The sequence below is a fragment of the Suricata suricatta genome, chromosome 13, assembly GCF_006229205.1.
Source record: "Suricata suricatta isolate VVHF042 chromosome 13, meerkat_22Aug2017_6uvM2_HiC, whole genome shotgun sequence".
NCBI classification, from domain to species: Eukaryota; Metazoa; Chordata; class Mammalia; order Carnivora; family Herpestidae; genus Suricata; species Suricata suricatta.
The window spans coordinates 1,744,417-1,751,316 of NC_043712.1; the positions used below are offsets into that span (position 1 = coordinate 1,744,417).

Consider the following 6,900-nt stretch of genomic DNA (forward strand, 5'->3'; position numbering starts at 1 on the left):
CCTCCCTCCCCCCACCTCTCTCTCTCTTTAAAGGTTTATTTATTTTGAGGAGGGAGGGGCAGAGAAAGAGGGAGAGAGACTCCCAAGTGGGCTCCGTGCTGTCAGCGCAGAGCCCAACACGGGGCTGGAACTCACGGACCTGTGAGATCACGACCTGAGCCGTAATCAGAGTTGGGGCCCAGCCGACGGGGCCCCGGGGGCGCCAGAAGAGTTCTCGGCCCAGGGGTGGTGCCGCAGCCGGCGAGGGTGACCTGAGGCACGGTTATTGCTAACTGAGGACTTCTCCTGGCCACCAGGCTGGCTCCATCAGGGCAGGAGTTCAAGCCCCGCGTGGGGCATGGAGCCCACTTTAAAGAAAGCCTTTTGGATTCCTTGTAACTTGTTTCTCTCTTGGAATGTTCTCCCTGTGGAAGGCGCTTTTCCATGCATCCAACTCCAAACGTGCCCTGTATCCTCCACCCCCGGAGCCCTCTCAAACACCGCAGGGTAAGCCGGTCACAGCAGCGAACAGACCTGCGGTCAGGAACCCAGGAGCCGCCTGGGGACGCGATTATGGCTCAGGGTCACTATGACCTGGTGCCAAAAGGCTCGGGGACCTTCGAAGACGTCCTGGGGCTGAGGATTCACATGCTGGCAGCCGGTGCTGGCCGTGGGCGGGCTGCCTGGGCACCAGGCCACACTGACCACTCGGCCAGGCTGCCTGAGCGTCCTCACAGCCGGGGTGCCAGCTTCCCCGGGGCGAGGGGTCTGAGAGAGCAAGGTGTGCGCCAGTGGTCCCGCTGTGCCGGGCGGGGCGTCCCGGGGGCCCCTGCGGGCCTGGCCACCACACAGTCTTAAGGATGAGTCCGGTGTACCCAGCCGACTACATGGGAATGAGCCACAGCAGGAGATACTGAGGCCAGACCCAGCGCAGAACTTTCTCACTGTAGCACCAAACACTGGAACGTGTCTGCCAAGGACTCTCGAGGGAGCTTTGAACGGGGGACTCGTCCTCCCGCCTGATGATGGCCAACCTGGGCCTCCGGGGGGTGAGCCACCGGCAGCAGGCTCAGAACCTTTCTGATCTCAGCCTTCAGCCACCCTCTGACGCTGCCGCCCACAGTGCCATGGGTGCCCATGACTGCCTGGGGCCACATGCCACCAGCCTGCCCACTGTGGTTCTCTCCCTCCTTGTCCCTCTCTGTGCCTCCCTGTGTCCCACCCTCCCCCCACATCCTGACTCTTGCAGGTCTTCTGCAGGCACGAAGAGGTCCCCAGGTCCCAGACAGAGGCAGGCTTGGCCCTGGGTGCAGGGCGTGGGGGCCCAGGGGAGGGCCTGGCATGGACGGAGAGTGGGGGTCAGGGTGGGGGGTGGGGGGCTGCAAGGGAGTCCTGGCAGAGGGGACAGCATTCACAAAGGTCCAGGCAGCAAGAGCAGATGCATTCTGGGACTGCAAGAACAGCGCGGGAGGGGCGGCTCCCGGATTAAGGGCAGCCTGTGGCCCTGGAGGGAGAGAAGCAGCGGCCAAGCCCCAGGATGGCGCCCTCGGAGTTTCCATGGCAGGGGCCCCATGGCAGTGGCGGGTGGGGCCCTGCTGAGTGTTTATCACGGAAAACAGCTAAAGCCTTTGACCCAGGATTGTCCCCCGCGAGTACCCGTCCTAAAGTTAATAATTAAGGAACGGGGCACAGATGCAGCCTGAAGGCCGCTCGCCTCGCCTTGACTCAGGAAGGAGAAAGGTCAGACCACCCTGAGCAGCCATCGAGGCGACTGGTTACATAAATCAGGGTCCATTCAGGCAACAGAACATCGAGTCACCCTGGAAACGGCCTGGGCGCCCCCGGGTCTGCCCCAGGGCCCCGGGTCTGCGCGGATGCCCGTCGGGAAGTCCGGGGCGCTGGGGACACACGTCTTTATGAGGCCAGTGGGAAGTTATCTTCATGATGACGGTCAGACCGTCTCTGCCGTGTGATCAACATGAAAACACAACACAGCAAACGTCACTTACAGCGGCGGGTCCCCAGCGTGTGGCTGAGGACTCGGGTTCTACTGAGAGAAGCAGGTCGGGGAGAAGGGGGATGTGGCCCCACCCACGGGACCCACACGCGTGTGTGCGTGAGGACATCGGCCCACGCGGCCGGCGGGGGGCTGAGCCGCGCTCCATGGCACACGTGCGTGCAAACAGCCTCGCCGCCCACACGCCCAGGCCCGCGCTTGTCACTGTTCGGAGGCAGGACGCTGGGGATCAGGGTCGGCCCCTGGCTGGCAGGCAGCCATCTTCTCTCTGCGGCTCACCTGTGGGGGGAGTGGGGAGACAGAGAGACAGAGGGGAGATAACTCGGCGGGCACCACCCCAGCACCCCCTTGTCCCCCTCCCGGCAGCTCCAACACGGGAAACCCGGGACAGGAGTCAGCCCGCAGCGAGCCCTTTGCCGAAAAGTGAGCGCGGGAGCAATCCACTCCGCACAGACTGGACACGGGGCAGGCCACGGACGCGCCCCTTAAACAAGTCCCACAAAGTCACACGGAGGTTAGCCACACTCGCCGTGGAAACACTCACAGGTGAGCCTGTTCGTGGTCAGTCTGTCCACCCCGGGCTTTTCAGCGGTCCCCAGCGGGCCCCTCTGCCAGCGGCAGTTCCGGAGGAGCGCCCGCGGGCCAGAGCTGGACCCGCCGCCGCCCGGGCCTCCGGCTGTGCACGGGCTGGGGCTCCCTCCCGCCCACCCGCCCCCTCCTTGCGGAATAAAAGTTTCCATCGTTTAAAAATGCCGAAATACACACACGTTATTACAAAGTGGACAGGGGCCCCCTCCTTCTCCCGAGCCCACCCCCCAAAGTGAGCGCAGTGAGCTGGCCCCTTCTCAGCACAGACAGTGCGCACACACGCTCGTCACGGGCACACGGCACGCACTACGGGCACACGGCACGCACACGGCACGGGCACGCAGCACACACACACACGCCACGGGCGCACGGCACGCACACGCCACGGGCACACAGCACACGCATGCCACGGGCACACAGCGCGCATGCCACGGGCACACGGCACGCACACGCCACGGGCACACAGCACACGCACGCCACGGGCACAGCACGCCAGGGGCACACAGCACGCGCCCGCGGGGGCACACGCGCTTGTTAGTGACGAAGACGGCCTCACTCCACACAGGCCCTCTGCCACTTGCTCTTGTCGTGTGGTGAGTTGAACGTCACCCACACGGCAGGGGTGTCCACCTAGAACCTATGAGTGTGACCTTTGTGACCTTGGCAGAGGTGGTCCAGGCTCTCGAGGGGAGATCGCCCCCATTACCTGGACAGGCCCCCCTCCCACCGGCTGCTCTCGTGTAGGAGGGGAGGACCCAGCAGGGAACAGAAGGGATGCCTCCAGCCCCTTGCCTCGGCCCCGGGCAGACAGCGACCCCCTGCGCCAGGGGCGTGGCCCTGAGCTTCTGACAGGTGCCAAACTCCTTCCCCTCCCCCATCCCGGAGGTCCCAGTGCAGACATCACCCTCCCGGCCTGGCCTGGGCTCCTCATTCTCACCCCTCCCAGAACACCCATCTGAAGGGGACGACGCGGCTCCTGACCTCAGTCCAAAGGTTGCCGGGGCCCAGGATAGGGGGATGGGTCCTACCAGGACCCAGGAGCATAAGTCTTCATTTCTCCATTTTTCCTGTGACATACTTGTGCTCAGTACCACGGGGCTCCAGCACCCTGGAGTTTTACTGGGACCTGTGCCTATCCAGAGGAGGACTACATTTCCCAGCCATCTTTGCAGCAAATAAGGTCATGTGACTAAGCTTAAAGGGACTTGAACAGAAATGATATATTGTCTACAGGTCCTTAAAGGGAGAAGCATGCTTTTCGCTTTGTTCTTCCTCTGTGCTGGAATGTGGAGGTGATGGCTGGAGCTCGAGCAGCCATTTTCAACCCCAGGCCAGAAGCCATGTCTTGAGGACTCCAACACAAAATGCAGAAGGAGTTTAAGTTCCTGACAACAGGGGTTCTCAGCCCTTGGATGCTTCCCGCTGAGCCTACACGAAAGCTAAATACACTTTTCTCGTGATTCAGCCACTTTTATCTGGGGTCCTTGGTGAAACCTGTTACATCTTCACTAACTCTTGGGCCAGTGATGTACATGGTGCAGCTATGGATCTGTGTAGCGAGCTGGGTGATGTCCCCCCAGATTTATATTCTCTCAGAATGTGGCCTATTTGGAAATAGTGTCTTTGAAGGCCATGTAAGGACGCAAAGACAGAGAAAGGACACACGGGGAGGGTCGTCATAGGACGATGAAGGGAGAGACGGCGGTGATGCAGCCACAGGCCAAGAAGCACCGAGGACGCCGGGGAGGCAGGCAGGACGCTGCCCCGAGCCTCCGCAGGCGGGCCACCCTGCCTTGGTTTCGGCCTTCTGGTCCCCACAACCCTGGCAGAATCAATTCCTTTCGCCCTCAGCCTTCCGTCTGAGCAGCCGGCCCTAGGAGACCAGCACGGTTCGCCCCTTGCAAAACTACAGGAATTTTTTTTTTTTTTTGCTCTTTTGCAAAATTACAGATTAAAGATAATCCTTTCAGGGGCCATGAACTGTTGAAATAAATGACAGCTGTGACTGTGTGGGGACGTGTGTGCACGCGCCTGCTCTCTAACCTCACCCCCCAGAACTCTGCCGAAGCACCGGCGCCTCCTAGTTGGCCCTGACCGCCGTTGCCACGGGGATCCATCGCGATGACAGCCGGCATTGCTGATGGGGGCAACATGCTGGACTTTGTCCTGATGCAGAACTGGCCACTGCACACCAGACCCGGCTCCTGCCCAGGGCTGGCTCACCGTTGGGGAGTAGGCAGACACTGTCTGGGCCCCTAGCTCCTGGCAAATGACTCCATCAGACTTTGACCCTCCTTGGGGGCGATGCAGCCACCTCTGACCTCATCACTGAGCTGCTTTCCCAAGCCAAGGAGCTGATGGACCGTGGGTTCCACCTGCATTCTAACAAGGTGCTCCTTTCATCACAAAAGACACCCCATGGTGGGCCAGGGCTCAGGTGTCCGTCCGCCCAGCGCGTGGTGTTGCTGAGCCCTGGAATGGCCTTCTCCAAAGTTCACTTATGAGATTTCTGACTCCGTCTCTGTGCCCTCTTCCAGCCTGAGCACCAGGGCCGTCCCCAGAGAGGCACACGTCCGTTTGATCCCTTCCTGGGTAATGACCCGGGCGAGAGGGTGGGGGTGGGGCTACGTGGATCTTTCTTTGGATGTTCAGTTTTCTACCCGGACGCTCCTGAGCAGGATGCTTCCTTCTTTCCTTCCAGGGCACCCTCTGGCCATCCCGGGGGGCGTGCGGAGCACAAAGTCAATTCTGGTCCAGGTCCAAGGACAATGGCCGCCTGGCTGAGGACACCGGGTGCCTGCAGAGATTGCTGGCAATCTGCCTGCTGGAATTTTCTGGAAAACCAGCCTCCAGGGTGCCAGGGAAAGCTGCTCATGGCGTCTCACTGGGAGCACTCTGCTGCAGAACCACACAGGAATTCATCTTTTCAACAAAAATGTGTCAGAGCAAACTAGACAGCCGTGTGCAAAAAAGCCCAAGAAAGAAAAATCCCGAAACACAACCAAATTCCAGACTACTGCCTTGACCTACATCCTGCCCCACAGACAAAAGTTCGCTCCAGTGCAGTCACTGCCCTACATGTAAAACCCAATACGGTTAGGACCCCCATCCCCAGCGGATACATCCCAACACCCCCAGTGGATGCCTGAAACCAAGGATGCTACTGCATCCTGTGTGGACAGACCTATGTTAAAGTTTTACTTGTAAATTAGACACAGAAACAGTAACAACCACAAAAAATAGAATGTGGCTAGCAATATATTGTAATAAAGTAAGTAACACACTCCTGTCAAAATATCTCGTTGTCCTGAGCTGCCCTTCTTGTGCTGCTGTCGGAGGAGGTGCCCAGGTGAGGGGTGACAGAGGCAAAGGCTGCCGCTGACCTGAGGACCTGTCAGAAGGCAGGTCATCTGCTTCCGGACCCTGGCCGCCAGTGGGTAAGCGGCAGATACGGGCGTCCCAAAAAACTCCAGAAGAAAACCAGAGGTTTGCACTGCTTAATCAGGCAAAGATTTCTTACATGTGACAGATGTGAAATGCACAAGCCATAGGAGGAAAACGGGGTCACGTGGACCTCATCAGCATCAGGAGCTTGCGCCCTTTCGTTGACTTCTTTTAGGATCTTCCGCTCTTTGAAAGACACTCAGGAAAACCAAAGACAAGCCACAGACAGGGGGAAAACCTTTGTAGATCACCTGTTGGATAATGTGGTGGCATCCAGAAGACACAAAGGACTCCCAAAACTCAGTAACAAGGAAACAACACAGGAAAAAGAAAATAGGCAAAAATAAAAATAATAAAAATAAATAATACATGTTTTAGCAGAGAAGTTATATGAGGCAAAAAGCGCAGGGAAAGAAGTTGGCCGGCGCCAGTGGAGAGGGAAATGCAGGTGACAGCCACCAAGAGCCACCGCTGCGAGCCAGCCGTGCACGCAGAGCTCACACTCAGGCCGGCACGAGGACAAGGACCTGGGGCGCCGCCCCGCTGACCCCTGCAGGGGTGGTGGGGAGCCCAGGGCTGGGGGGAGGGGGTAGCTGCTCCAAAGCCGAGGTGGGTAGTCCCGGGCTCACTGCTCAGCAGGCCTCCTCCGCGCGCGGGAAGGGAAAACCTACCTTCACACAAAACCCAAGGTTGAAGGTTGAAGGCGGCTGGGCCCCCCGCCACCCCGCGGCCCCGGGGGGCGCTGACCAAGCCCGGGCGCGGTGCGGACGCGAGGCTCCGCGGGCACACGGCCGCGGAGTGAACTGGCTTCTGCTGGCGACAGGCCAGACCCCAAGGCTGTCCCTGCTCTCTTCCATTTACGGGTCTCGGGG

At 59.8% G+C, this 6,900-nt stretch overlaps 1 long non-coding RNA gene across 1 annotated transcript; it reads right to left on the bottom strand.

Moving 5' to 3' along the window:
* Window positions 1-1,979: 1,979 nt before the first annotated feature.
* Window positions 1,980-6,686, bottom strand: LOC115276232. Its single transcript, XR_003901862.1, has 2 exons — window positions 3,566-6,686; window positions 1,980-2,275 (listed from the first exon to the last, which is right to left on the bottom strand). It is a non-coding gene; the product is annotated as an uncharacterized LOC115276232 (long non-coding RNA).
* Window positions 6,687-6,900: the final 214 nt, after the last annotated feature.